Source organism: Manacus candei, unplaced genomic scaffold (genome assembly GCF_025592945.1).
Source record: "Manacus candei isolate 608988 ecotype Guabito, Panama unplaced genomic scaffold, ASM2559294v1 h1tg000023l, whole genome shotgun sequence".
Classification (NCBI taxonomy): Eukaryota; Metazoa; Chordata; class Aves; order Passeriformes; family Pipridae; genus Manacus; species Manacus candei.
Genome location: NW_026138071.1, coordinates 27547545 through 27562895, shown reverse-complemented (window position 1 = coordinate 27562895; position 15351 = coordinate 27547545).

The following is a 15351-nucleotide window of genomic DNA, read 5'->3' as shown; positions in this document are numbered from 1 at the left end:
GGTATTTCTATATATCTTTTCCCAAGGTTTTACCTTGGTTTCTCACATACCTGCTACAGCTTTCAAAAATCAAGTGCAAGTATGGTACTTGAGAAAAGTGATTTTTTTAAAACTGGATGTTGGACAAACCCACCCATCACGTAGTTGCAGTTTCAGAGGACATTTGGGGATAGATGTGGATGTATGTGACATCAAGTTCTGAGCTATGCTTCACAAGAGCTTTGAAAACCCCTATTAAAAATGACCATTTTTTTCCTTCCATTTGCTCACTGACTCCTACATGGAGATAGGAGGTGGCTGAAAGGCCCAGAGCTTCTGAGGAATTCATCTGGAAATCACTTCCCAGGTAGAACCACAGTGTGATCCTTCCCCACTCGACAAGAGAAATTTCAGGAGAAGTCTGACAACACCCAAGGGCTTTCAATCCAGCACATTCCAGGAAACCCTCCACAATGGAATTTCTAATTCTCAAGAGGCAATACCATTTAAAACTTAGCATAACAAAGTCTATTATATACATATTAATACTAAAAAAATTTAAAAAAATTTAAAATTAAGCTAGTTTCACATTTCTGCTGCACAGGCACTTGTACAAGTAATTTGATTGGAGGAAATGGTACAATATGTGACACATACAGAGTGACAAAATCCAGCTGTTTCCAGCATGCCCACATGTCCAGTCTTCAGCCATGCACAGAGGATTTTTTTTTTATACCCAATCACATTGAGAAATGATGAATAAAGAGTCAGCTATAATCAGTTTTTCACTGGCTTTTAACAAGGCTTGCATAGGTTTTTGAGGCTGTGCTTTTGTTGGTTGGGGTTTTTAAGAGTGAGCAGAATTGGAAGTTGTTGGCAAGCTTACAAAAATAATACAGATGAAGTCTGACAGGAGTAAGAGTGCTAAACCTGAGTCTTGCAGTAATGGAAACATCAGGCAGTGGACAGGCTGATTAAAATCAACATTTTCATCTGACTATTTTGGTCCTCCAGGACACAGTCCAGAGATTAAATTGCTAGAAATTAGTCATGCCTTGCTCATTACCCCAAAGGCACAGACTTGCACGCAGGAATTCGAACATATAACTTGAAAAACTCATTGCTGTCCAAACAAAAAGGAGGAAAAAAAACCAAACCCAAACCAAAAACCAAGTCACACACACAGATTTAGATAAATAATATTTTCTACATTTCTTTCAAAAATGTTTTTGTTGAACATCCATCTGTTACTTTAATATACCCTACCTGTCTCAGGATTACAAATGTATAATTCATCGTGTTTTAGCATCGCCGTGCACAGGAGCAATGTAGTCGTTTTTATGGTTTTTAGAAAGCCAGGAAGAAACTGTAATGCAGCTTAAAGGACTGAAAACAGTATCAGGCACAGAGCTTTCATCTCCATTGTCTTATTGTCTACGTCTTAAAGTAAACTAAGTGTATATAACATACACAAGAAATTGCATCATGCATGTGGAATATATAGATTTTTCAAGTTGTAGTAGGAAGAAGAATATGGCCCTAAAACCAGCAAAAGGTATCATGATTTCACTTGAAAGGAACGGTTTTCTTCAATGTTTTCATTTCAAGCTCTGCATACATCAAGTAAAGCCCTAATTAGGCATCAGCAAAGATCCTTCTCTGATCACTAGAGGGCCAAGGCATTAAGTCAGAAGTTTTATTAAATCCATAAGTTTGTATTATTAAATGATGAACTAAGGTTTGGGGCTTAAAAAATTCGGAAAAAAATGAGGCAAAAATGCTTAATGCAATTATTGGAATTCCTAACATCAGGCTGTGTTTAAAACATTATATAGAAATTACTGAACAGTTTTTGAGTTACACTTAATGTTAGGTTATTATTTAGCTACCTTCAAAGCCAAGGAAAGGTTATGTTTCCTAGACCCTTTTCCCCCCCCTCTTTGAGACTGTAAAAATCCAATAATACCTTAAGTCTAGAGAGGCTTCATTTGTTTCCAGAATCATTATTTGTAGAGCCACTCGCTTCCTGCAAGAATCTTTCCTTTAAAACAAACATTAATTTGTCAAGGGCAGACTAAAATAAACTTACTCTGTGATGCACACAATAAAAAACTTCCTTTGTGAATATAAACTAGTATCCTCAAAGCAGGTCTCAACTGAAAACAAACACTGTAAGCTTAGATTTCTTATTCTTTCTCATAAATATTGAAAATTCTATTTCCAAAAAGGCTTAATGAGTGCTTTTCCTAAGTTTGCCTCTGGTATCAAAGGTCTGTATGCACCAAGACCAACTGAAATGCAGAAATATCACATTAACACTAAATAACCAGTAAAGCCAACAGGTCAAAAAATCAGTTTTGAAATTTTTATCCTCAATTTATAATAACTTTAGCAAATACTCTGGGAAGATAGGTGTTCAGTTGTTAAAAGCAGAGCTGTTGCAGGACAAATAACACATTATTTGCTACAAACAGGGCAACCTTTATTAATTCTTTCTCAGGAATAAATGTCACAACCAACCAACGCCTACCTGAGAAGTGGGCTACCATCAACACAAACACATTTATTATATATAATTCAAATGAGAGCAAGTTGCCTTTCAATGATCCATGACATTTAAAATCAAGATACTTGACGGTAACTATCAGCACCACAGCATGAGACACAGCACAGAGGAAAAAAAAAAAAAAGAGAGTAATTTCATTTCCAAAGAGCTCTCTTGAAACCAATTTTTAAGTGCCTAAACGGGAAAAAAAATACACGGAAAGATGGCTGTAATAGCAGTTTGAGCATACATTATCCATGTGCACAGTACATCTTCAAGTCCTATTATTCTGGGAAAGCAATACAATTATAATTCTCAAGTTTTTGGAGGTTTCAGGGTTTTTTTTCCCCCAATAGCCTGAGCAGTAGGGGATCCACAAGATTTTCATGAGGGTACATCAAAAACTTAGAGAGCAGAAATTTCCTCTCTCACCCAGTCTGGAGTTGTCAATAAGCAAAGCACAATGTGAGCTGTTGCTCAGCACAGCTGGAATTTTTGGAGTTTGTTGGATGAAACATGAAGAGGCTTTTGGAGTGCTAACCACTCCCTTGTCCCACTCAAAGGCTGGCCTGTATCACAAGTTACATTTCTGAAGAAACAGAATTTGAATTTACGGGCTCTCCATTTAAAAATAAACAAATCTGTTGTGTAAAGTAAACAATCAGCATCTGTTCAACAGAAGCTTGTTGTAAAAAGGTTTTATAGTATACTTTATTGCAAAGATGGGTCAAAAGTTTAGCTGTTCATTTAATATTTCGTTAAACTAGGGGACACTACCCAGCCTGGAGACCTGCCACAGAACACAGATTTAATGATGTTTGAATTACCTCTTCCGAGAATTCTTGATTAGAAGGTTACTTCAGATCTCCAGCCAGATTGAGATGATAGTCTTCTTAAAAGTGAGACCCAAAATACACAAAAATTGTTATTGGAGAAGTTGGAGCATGCTTCTGTCCAATAAAGGTACATAATTTGCATTTTCATTAATAAATACAGAAAGAACATTTCTGAAGGGGCATTTACATGTGCCATTTGAGACTATTTCTGCAATATCACCAAACTGACAAGTTTATGAAACAGATATGATTAAGTGATAAGCATATTCTTCTCGAACAGCACGATGCCAACCAAAACAGGAAACTGAGGAGTCAAATTCTTTATCCTTCTCATTCCAATAAGGAAATCTAACCAAGCATAACCAATCCTGATTGCAAAGAATCTGCAATCACAAAGAAATTACTTCAGTGACTTCTCTATAAACATCATGATGTGCTCAAAGACGGTTATTTTGATAACTTAGGACGCTGAAAATAATCAGGGCTTAATAACTTACATTTAGAACCAGTGCACAAAAATTAAAGGCTTATTTATAGCTTATTAATTTTTGAAAGAAAGCTATAGAATTTTTAGGGACAATGCATTCCCTATGTAAAACACCATATTCTGTCCAAATTTCAAGCATTCCTGTCTAACAAAAAAAAAAAAATAAATCATTAAGCATCTAAAATCTCTGCTGTGGATCAAGCCATTAAATTAAAAGCCAGGGGAAAAAGGCAAGTGGTGTCCATGTCTCTCTGGAATTGGGATAGCCCAAGGAACAAGCAAACAGGCTTCCTGCTGTACCCAGCAGTACAAGCAGGTTTATTTCCATGATGGGTCTTATTGCTAAACTGGTGAAGATGCTGCACGTGCAGCTACTTACAGAGATTGCAGCTTGCAGGAAAGCAAACCAATGTGTTTTACAGGGGGCATTTGAAGATAGAAAAAATTAATCATCACTGATGAGGAGAGGTTTACTTCAGGGGTTGGTTCTTTTTTGAGTTTTTATATTCCCATAAAATCACGTCTAACTTTTTTTCCAAGAACCCACCTCTTGTACTACAAGTTCATCTTAATGAGATTTGAACAAGTTATTTAAGCAGCTCTAAATCACAATTGAAGATTTGGCTGATTTATAAGCAAGCTAAAATATTTTCCTGCAGAGCTCTAAGTCTTAAATAATAATTTTCCACAAAGTATTTAAATAACTAATCTGTTGCAACATGTGATCTTTATAAGGTAAGCCTCCAGAACAGTCATAAAATGAGTTTTAGAATGAGAGAATGCACAATATTGCATTTCTTTCATCTTGCAAGATTTACTCTCGGGCACATCAAGTGAATGTAATTTATTGCTGTGTACAAGTACACCACAAGCTAGATTTGTGCAGTCTTTGTACTACTGTACTGCAAACACTTATCTTACATACTATTCCCTTCACATAATACTCTCCTTTTCTTCAAAGAGCTACCTCGAGACAGGGAGGAAGAAAGGAAGAATTATCATCATCTCTGCACACACAGGCAACAGGAGCAGAAAAGCTCAGTTACCTGTTGAAATGGATACAAGAATCAAGTCTTTTTCCAAAGCAATCTCTGTCACAAGATTGTCATTCCTTTTAAAGCAGCCCAGGAGATTTCTAAAACCTACCTTGAAACAACAAGGCAGTCCACACCTTGATTCAGACTGTAACTGGTCTTTCTGAAGGAGATAAACTGTTCACTAAAGCTAAACCCAAACCAAATTCATTCAGCCAGGAATTCACCCCATAGCGAGACTTTATTATGACCATTGTTGGATATTAAAGATTAAAAAGGGTTCAAGTTTTACATTTAAAACTGTCCTCTAGCTTTTGGTAAAAGCAAATTATTTGGAAGTCTTCTAAAACTAGTGCCTTTGAGAAGTTTAAGATGTCCCAAATATTAGGATACAGAAGAACTCACGTTTTATTGATATCACAAAAATGTTCTGTCACTTTCTGAATTACAAAATAAAGTAATAAAACACAGGTTAACAAAGTAAAAGATAATCTCAGCCAATAGTAAGACTGTTTATTTTATTAGGCTCTTTCCCTAGATGAAATGTGTTTTTCCTAATTTTATGAGTTTGATAATCTGTCCCTCAAGTTTAGTATTAAGTCCAAGATCTTAAACTGTGTGACTTAAGCACAGCAAAGAGTTCATCCAAACCAACTATGGAGAAGGGCAACGTTGCAGAAACAGGCAAGGACATTATTTCCCCAGATCACATGAAACAAGTAATGTGAAAATCTCCAACAGCTCATGACTGTTGCTTAAAGCATTTGTGTTAATCAGCAAAGAGCAGTGGGTTTCTGGTAGAGACACATCATCTTACTGGCAAATGCAAAAACTGTAATCTGGTGGGCATCCACTTCTCACAGAAATTCCCTTAAATGTCTCCATTTTGTGGTCCTGCTCTGCTAGAGGAGAGAGATATGCACCACTCAGCCATCCACAAGCTCTGCAAGTACTTTAGTAATTCCTGAAGAAGTAACTCAGACTTGCTAGCAATTTTTCTGTGATCCTGAGGGTTATTTTCCAAGAAAAGGGAGAGTTACCTTGTTACAGAATGTTGCCGTAGCAGAACAGAATTCTTTAGGCTCAAATAATTCCTCAAGGGAAAATCATCATATTTCTTTGCAAGGCTTAATGTGACACACCAAACTGAGAGGAAGACTTGAAAGAGAGGTCATTTATTTGTAAAATTCCACTCAAATGTTAATATTGAGAACTGTAACCTACAGGTATATATCCAACCTCTGAAAACAAGCTCTGCAGCAAAATCTACCACGAACAAAGGGGTCTTCATACCACTAAGACAAGTAGCAGTTCAAACATTAGTATTCTTCAACACAAGCTGTATTACAGGTGCGCAATTCCTGCAATCCAAAAAGAAAGCAACAGCTGTCCAGAGGAAAGACTGCATGACGTGAAAGCAGGAATGAGCAAATGACATCAGGTGTTCAGACAGATGCTTTTTCCAGACTAGAAAATCCACCAGAAAAAAACAAACAAACAAACAAACCAACCAACCAAAAAAGCAGAAGAATTGCAGACCATTGTTCTTCCATTTACCACCGGGACATTAAAAAGAGCAATTTTCCCCTTCCCCAGTTAGCCATTCCAAGTCTAACATTTATAATGGCTTTGAGTGCTCAACCATTGCTGGGTCTACTTCTCCAAGATTTCCAGATTCCATAAAACTGCAGTACTTACAACCATAAGCTTCACCAACAAATGTGGTGTTCTGTTTTGAATGTATTTATTCTACTTCTGATAAGGTTATGACTTAATATTCTGTTTCTTGGAAGAGTCAATAGTGTGAAACAAGTTTGCATATGTACTGTAAATAACTGGGTTTATTCAAACTATTTATTACTAACAAATTCTAGCTCATTTATATTAGCATATTCTTGTATAACTGTGACATGTTTTTTTCACAGCTCTTGACATAATTTCCTTAAATATATTAGCAAACAACTCTGCTGGCAGCACTGCTTGTCCAAAACATCAGTCAAAGTTTTCTTTAGGGAAAGAAACAGAGGTAAAGATGAAATTATTATACTAGATAGTGTAAATACACTGGATCATAAAAACACCCTCTCATTTTACAATTAATTAATTGCTGCATTTTGAGTGCTGGCTTAAAGCACAGAATGGAAAATAAAAGGTTCTGTATGACACTTTTGCATTTGAACAACTGTACAAGGCAGATACCAATCCAGTAAAACAAAATCCTGATAAATCCTGTGTCATTAGTTCATAAATCAGTCTGAAGAAATCTGAAATCAAACAAACTTAATGACATCTGAACCTTGCTCAATTTAACTAAATATCCAGCTTTGCATTTATTATAGATTCTTTATTTCTATGGGAAATACATTACTAGGAAACCTTGTTTTATTGTCTCAATCCTCCTTAAAAAGGGAAGAACAATCCATAATTTAAACTCATCTCACCAACACGTTAAAAGTTGGCACTCATTGAACACTCCTTAACCTGAGCATCTAAAATGCTGACTCCAGAGGGCTGACCTAGAATCAATACTGACCTAAATACTGATTTCACCATCAGCTTGGCTTATGTTAAAATCTGCAAGACGAAGAACACTCGGAAGGTTTGAAATCCCCTTCTCCAACTCCCCGGCAGAGCCTCCTCATCTCAAACCAACAACCAGAGTATTTTTTGGGAAATTACTTGGACATTTTTGTTCCATTACTTTTAATATTCATCCATCTCTGGCATGGTATTTTTCTTAGATCATTAATTTTAAAAAAAAAGCATTGAGTCTCAGCTTCGGAGGATTTTTAGTAGTTTCTAGTTTTCAGCTTGTGTTTTGTTTGAGAAAGTAAGGATTTTGGATCTATTTTATCATGTTTCCAATTTTCACATTGTCTCTGTAGAGTTTTTAACCAGCATCCTATGCAATGATCTGAAAGTCTCTAACTTTGTAAATTGGATGAAAAATAAAAGGAATAAAATGAAATTTTTTGTTTAACAAAGGTACAGTCTGAACTCTAAAGAAGGGAACCATCAACTACAGCTATATTATAAATCATCCCAAAAGTACCATTCAAATAGAGTATTACTCAAATGTATCCCTAAAAGCAGGAATTGTTTGAACTCTGCTATTCTTTCCTGAATTTTCGGGATCTTTGCAGACCTTTGATTCTTCTGCACATTTTAAAACACTAAATTCATAGTATTCATCTTGACCATGCACAAAAGTTTTGTAACACATTCATGTCAATTGGTGCAATAAATGAGCTAAGAATGAGTTTCTCTAATCACATTTTAAGGTAGCTCTGCTTTGTAAGGTTGTTGGGGTTTTTTTAAAGAAAAAATGTGCTTTTCCCACCATACACAGCTTGTACTCTCTTGTGACTGCTCCAGGAAAGGGAAAGAATGAGTAGCTGAACTTATTGCAGCTAATCAAATGAGTTAAGGTTGCAAAATCCTTATCAAGCAAATCTTCAGGAAGCAAACTCAAAGAACACTGAGTGGTTTGCTTTGCCACTGGCAGATTGGGAAGGAGAAGGAACAGGACATAGCAACCCCTTCTCTCACACAGGAATCATTAGCATTTGCAAAGTCTAAGCTTTGAAGGGAAGAAAAGCTTCCAGACACATTCTGCAAAGGAAACCTTTCAAACATCCACTGAGTGCAAATAAACCATGTGCCAAGTGTGCTGCAGAGAGAAAACCTGGATGCCAGAAAGTTTCCCTCCCCCTTTCCTTGGAGGGCAGAGAGAGCCAGATTGTTTATGCCTGATCCTACACTGAATTTCCCATGGAGCTCTTAACTCTTGAGGGACGAGCTCCAGAGTGCAATTCATCCCTAAGCAGGCAAGGAAACTCATCACCTGTGGGGAACTGAATTACCCCCTGAGACTGTTAATGATTTTAGAAAATAATTATTAATTTTAGAAAGCTCTACTGCCACACCAGTCCAAGGGCTGCGATGTCACCAACATCAAACATTTAATCTGGACTGCCCTATCCAGCAAGTCCAGGGGCAAAGAACAGGCAAAATCAGATCGCTTTTTTTCCTAGTTCAAGTGGAACATGAAAGAAAGATTTTAATGTTGAAAATGAAGAAAAGGAATTTAACCCAATACTAACATTACAGCAATCAAGCAGGTAAATTAAGGCTCACAAAAGTCTTGCAAATTTATCTGAACTTAGAAACACTAACAGCCCGTATAAAAATAGGTATTATCTTTAGAATTTATCCTACCCTGCTATGCAGAATGAATTCCTTACTTTCAAGGATAAAGTAGCAGGTATAAGAAGGAAAATAAAACACAAGTGTATCGAAATAACAAGAATACACCTTTAGTTTAGATTCCACTTTTCTGTTGGAAAAAATGCATGGAAAATGAAATTATGTGAAATTACTTTGGAAGAGGTGGAATCTGTTTCAGTTTAAACTGGCCTGAGGTTACCTGTGCAGGACTGTCTTACCCTGAAGCTTTAAATTTACACATACAATAGAACCACATTGTGAAATCAACTTCTGCATCAGTTGACTGGCCTCTCAAAATAACAGAACCTGTTAGCAGACTTCACTTTGTGGCTGATTTATTCCTTCCAAGAACCACATTCCATGTTTTCCCTATTCTTGGTTCTGTGTCCCCTGTGACTCTACCTGGAAAGTGTCCAACAAGCACAAACTTACTTGTAAAAGTCAGGTGACAACTGATTGTTACCTGAGCTCTTGTCAGTAGAATTATACCCTTTATGAAGCACTTGGAGGCATCTCAAGGTTCAAATTCACCCAGACCCTTTAGGCAGCTGATCTAGCCCATGGGAATAAATGCTGAGTCTGAAAGTTTGTCCACTATATTCAACATTTTAGTGACACCATTCCAGATGGATCTTCACACAAATTAAGCCATTTGTCCACTTAGATACCACATCTCATTTCTGCATTGACAGCCCACAAAACCTTACCATTGTTGCTATGGTTGGGGCAGAGTAGAGGCATAAATAATTTCTAGTTTGGGGCAGAGTAAAGGCATAAATACTTTCTAGGCTTTCAGCTTTGAATGTGGAGACAAGGATATGTCTGATCACATTTGTGTCTGCACAGGGAGAAGTTAATGACCCTAATGCATATCACTTAAAACTCAATTCTCTGTCACTGAGTTTCCATTTACAGAAACCTGGAACTGGCAGGAGTCTCCATCCTCTAGTGAATATCTTATCTATCATTCAGCATAATAATTAATCAGAAAGTTCAAAAGAACACTTTTGCTCATCTGCTTTACCCATAATGTGACTGAAAGTTTAAGACATCCCTTAATTTGCAGCTCTACAAGAATATATTTCTTCAAAACTGATCAGGCAGTTCACTGAAATAATTTTGGGGCATGTGGATATTTATTAAATCCAGTCATTAAGCTTTCACACAGATCTTACCAGTAGCTTTCTTCCAGTCTCAGAGCCTTCACCTTGCATAATAATCCTTAGCTTTCTTGAAAGCATTCAGTCTGTTGCCAGCTAGCACAAGTTACAGTAGTTAGCACTGTACTTAATTGTGTAATTAATTTATTGTGACTAAACTTCAAGCTGAAATCTCTGTGAAGGCCTGTGAGTCAGACAGGCTCTGCTCCACAGGTCTTTCCTCCAATTTAATTTGCAGCAAAAATAAGCATTAAGTTGCTTTGTTTTAAAAGCTCAAGACAACATCAACACAGAGCTGCTCTAACAGCCTATATACCCCTTCCTTGCTGCTCCTATAGCTTGATGCACAAAGACTGTTCTGGCATCATCTTCCAAGCTGAAGTTTTTCTTGGCTTAATTTGTTGGCCCCATGTCCACAAAACAGGGGTCAAGACTGTTCAGAGTGCAAGCTTTCACACAACAGCCTTTATTTTTAGAGTATCTTACCTTCCATTGTCAGCAGTTCCCTCTCCCTCTGTAAGAGAAATCAAGCCTCTGTTCCCCACTTGTCTGCCCAGAATCACAGAATATGCTGGCTTGGAAGGGACCCACAAGGATCATCGAGTCCAACCCTCAACCCTGCCCAGGACCACCCCCAAGAGTCACCCCCTGTGCCCGAGAGTATCATCCAAACACTTCTTGAACTCTGTCAGCCTTTGTGCTGTGACCATGGGGAGCCTGTTCAGCGCCCAATCACCCTCTGGGGGAAGAACCTTTTCCTGAGATCCAACCTAAAGCTCCCCTGACACAACTTCAGGCCATTCCCTCAGGTCCTGTCCCTGGTCACCACAGAGCAGAGATCAGTGCCTGCCCCTCCTCTGCCTTTCACAAGAAAATTATAAACTGCAATGTCTCGGTCTCCTCTTCTCCAGGTGAACACACCAAGTGCCCTCAGCTGCTCCTCTCATGGCTTCAAATCAAAGCCCTTCACCATCTTCATTGCCCTCCTCTGAACACTCTAATGGCTTAACATCTTTCCCATATTGCAGTGACCAAAACTGCCCCAGTATTCGAGGTGAGGCCGCCCCAGGGCGGAGCAGAGCAGGACAATCCCCTCCCTGGCCTGGCTGGAGATGCTGTCCTTGATGCCCCCCACGGCTGCCAGGGCACTGCTGACTCGTGGCCAGCTTGCTGCTGACCAGCTCCTGGATGTGACCCCACTGCCCTGCCTGCCTGAACCAGTTATAGAGACTTCACACCAGCCATTCCAGACCTTGCTGCAAGCAATAAGTAAAACAGAGTGACTGGTGGTTCCTGCAGCACTTGTGTGTCACTCAACCTTTACAGGACAAGAAACTTTTTCCTGTCTCCTGTGAGTAATAATGAAAATGTACATCTTGCTCACAGAAATCAGTCTCAACAAGCACAGAATTCAAGACCATTTAAACAAAGCTGTATATTCTGCTGCCTTCCTGGCAAATTTACAAGCCCCTACTGGCAAAACGTTACCTACTATTCCAGGATATAAATTCTGCTTAATTCAATCAATTCAGTAATTCTGCTGAAGCAAGGACCAAGCTCTCCTGCTTGCACATACTTCCCTGCCTCCTCCCCAGTATGGCAACATTGAGTATTACCAACAATATACACCCTCCTTCACAAGTTCATGTCCCAAACCTTTATCCTATCAAGCAGTATATCATTAAGTACCAAAGGAATTGTACCTGCTTTAAGTATAACACCTGCTAGCATAGTGATTTCAGGGAAGTAAGAAAAAAAACACTAAAACAACGGAAGGAATTTTGGGGTTGCTCTATAACAGGGTTGTTAATGAACTGTTTTATTCATATAAGCCACGTACATAACAGTTCACGGCTCTGAATAGTTCATTTTGTCACCCAATCACCACCATTTCCTTACCCCTCCTCAGCAAACAGGTCAGAACTTCTGTCTCTGCTACTGACCACCAATAATTTTGAACCAGATCAGATCATTCCACAAGATACACAGCTAAACCTTCTGGTGTATTCACACTTGCTATCCATACCACTCTAGAAAGAACCTTAACAGACTTCTTTCCAGTCGTCACAGAGCAGACTTTCTTCTTGCACAGGTAAATTTCATTTGAACAAAATTTAGTTCTACTTTGCTTCCATACGTTATTAAATGTTCCATAACACAGCTGCAGCACCTAACTCTCCCACAGTTATAGTCTCTCAATTCCTAACACTTGTTTTTCTTTTTTTTGTTTTTATTTAGAGCTAGACATGCAGCTTTGAATCTTTCAAAATACACCAAGTCCTCAGCCATAAGTTTCCTGGTGTTCCCCCAGAGGCAAACATTACCTACATACACCAAACCCGTGAAATGTTAATATCACACCAGAGGCTCTTCATAATCCATTTCAGGATTATTATCCATTTAGAGAAATAAAAGATTAAACAGCCTATGAACTCCTACTTGCTTGGTAATGCTGCCTGTGGACCAACAGCACACAGGGACTGTCCATCCCAATGGCCATCAACATTTCTAACTTCATTACATTTTCCTGTAAAGCAAACAGAGTAAAATAAAGCCTTCAAGAAGCCTGAGAATTTTTCTCTCCAAGGGGGCTGAATTTCTACCTGACAATATCTCACACTCATTGCAGCATGAGCTACATAATACTTTGTTATTAAAACAGACAGACTGGAATCCCAAAACAGATATCCCCTGTGATTCAACTGATTATTCTTCCCTCAGTTTGAACAGTACTAATAAGTAATAGTGACTACTTTTGACACTCCAACAAGTTGCATTTCTGACCAACTTTCTCCCCACTTTAACCTTCACTGAAGGAAATTAAATGTCGAAAAAACAAAAAAAGCAACTGGATTTTTACTTTGAAGCAGTACAAAAAAAAAAGTTAAAAAAAATCTTAAATCAAACTAGATCTCTTCCTACATATTTATTTACAGATTTATTCTCCAGCAGTCAAAAACATGTTCACCATGAACAGAAATAAGATACAGCTATACTCTTCTGTCCTGAAGCAAGATTTAACAAGAATAATAATCCCTTCCCCCCTTACCAAACATATATTCATGCGTAAGACAATTAATGGAAAAAAAAATATTACCTTGTATATAAGTATTTTTAACAGTGGAATTCTGATGGCAAAGCCCTAAGCCATCGGTGTGTTAACATACTGGTTTTTCTGATGCTCTGAAGCATTAGAAGCTTAACATTCCTTTCTTAAATTGTTTCCATTTCACATAAGTATCATTTGCCTTTGGTGTTCAAATTAATGCTTTATTCAGTGTACCCTGTGCAATCCTGACTGACCCCAGAGCTCAGTCTTTTGTAGGATATTGTATAAAACTCTTTGCTGCAGCCAAGTGCAATTATCCCCAGTCTTCCATCAGTCCCCTTTCTTTCAGAGTCATGACAATTCTCTTTTATGCTGAATCTTAACTACCAAACCATAGGTGGGTGCAGGAGTTCTGATTTTGCTCAAATAGTTTTACCAGCTGAGAAATATTACTGAATCTCTTCTTCTAATTTAGAGAACTCATAAAGAGGGGGATAAATGGGTCATTTAAGGCCCGAGATTCTCCATTACAGACATCTTTCATTTGTATAATTATCACTTTTTTAAAAAAAACTTTTCTGCAGTCTTTCATATTTCACATTTCATAGCTGGACTTTCTCCCTTAATTTATTTGAATGCTACCTTCCTGTCAAAAGCCAGGCCCTGTTCTTAGAAATATCCATGCATATGCCTAGGTTTATATTTTCCCTTTGCCTCCATTGCCCTTGACATTCTCAAGTAAAATTCAGATATACAGAAACCTAGAAACAGTTACTTCTGAAAATAATATGAAAATAAAATACAAAATAATTTCAGAGGGAATGAGACCAATGCAAACTTTATTCTTTGTACTGCTCTGTAGTGCCAAAGTTTGCATGAAAAAGTGCTTTACCCTGTTGTCTAAGCCTTCATCTCCTTTTTGCTACTGCTTTTTTCAGACAGTTCTACCTTCACTAACTACCACGTGGTAAAAGGCAAACGTGAAAAGGAAACACTCTGCACATTTGGGTAACCAAATGGCTCAGGATCAATCAAAATTATATTTTTTTGGAACACAGTTTGCCCCAGGATGCTTACAAACAAAATCTAGAAGTATAGCACTCACAAGATGCATTCTCATATTTTTGTTTTGCAGTATGTTAAAATAAGGTGCATAGGGCAACTAAGACTTAAAGCTAAGTATGAAAATATAGAAGTAAAAAAAAAAAAAAATAAAAATCCACTAAATTCCTAGAGAGTTCCTTCTTTCCCTGCCTTAACCTAAATATTTTTCCTTAATGTACAAATCAGTGGCTGCTTCAGGATGATCCACTGAAATTTGAAAGTTCACAGCTGCTTCCTAGGAATGCACACAGGCCAGGGCAGCACTCAGACTCTCCTCTGCCTTGCACACCCCCTCAGAACAGCAGCCCTGTCCCCAGCCAGGCTGAGACTTCAGCACTCCACAGATACTTGTGAAAGTTCTATGAAGAGATAAATAATGAATAAGCAGAAATCCTCGGGATGAGGAAATTCAGAGCTACAAAAAGATAAAAATGACAATTAAAGCTTAATGTATTACTCATAAGGTACAGAAAGGAAAGATTATTACGAATAATATCGGATTCCAAAAAACGTGTTGTGTCAGCAGCAACTCAGAGTACAGTAATAACGGAAAGGTACCAATTTTCCAACAAAAAATGTACTAAGAATGAGTAGACTAAGAAGGATTGGCACAGCACAGTGTTCTAGTCTGGTTACTTTGAAGAGTGTAATGGCAAGGAAATGCTATTCCCCAGTGATAACATGAACTGTCAGCATAGAAAACAAATATGGATTTTTTTTCTTACTTTATTTTGTAATTGTTTGACTTCTTTTTAGCTACAAAGCTGGCAGTCCAAGCTAAAAAGAAGTCAAATTAAATTATTTGGTGTGACTCTACGGGAGCTTTTAGGATTTCAAGTATTCTCATTTGTAATATTAGCCCAGCAAAGTTTAAATAGTCTTAGTTCTGAGATTAATAACAGAGATATACTAGCTAGTTTCTACATGGTA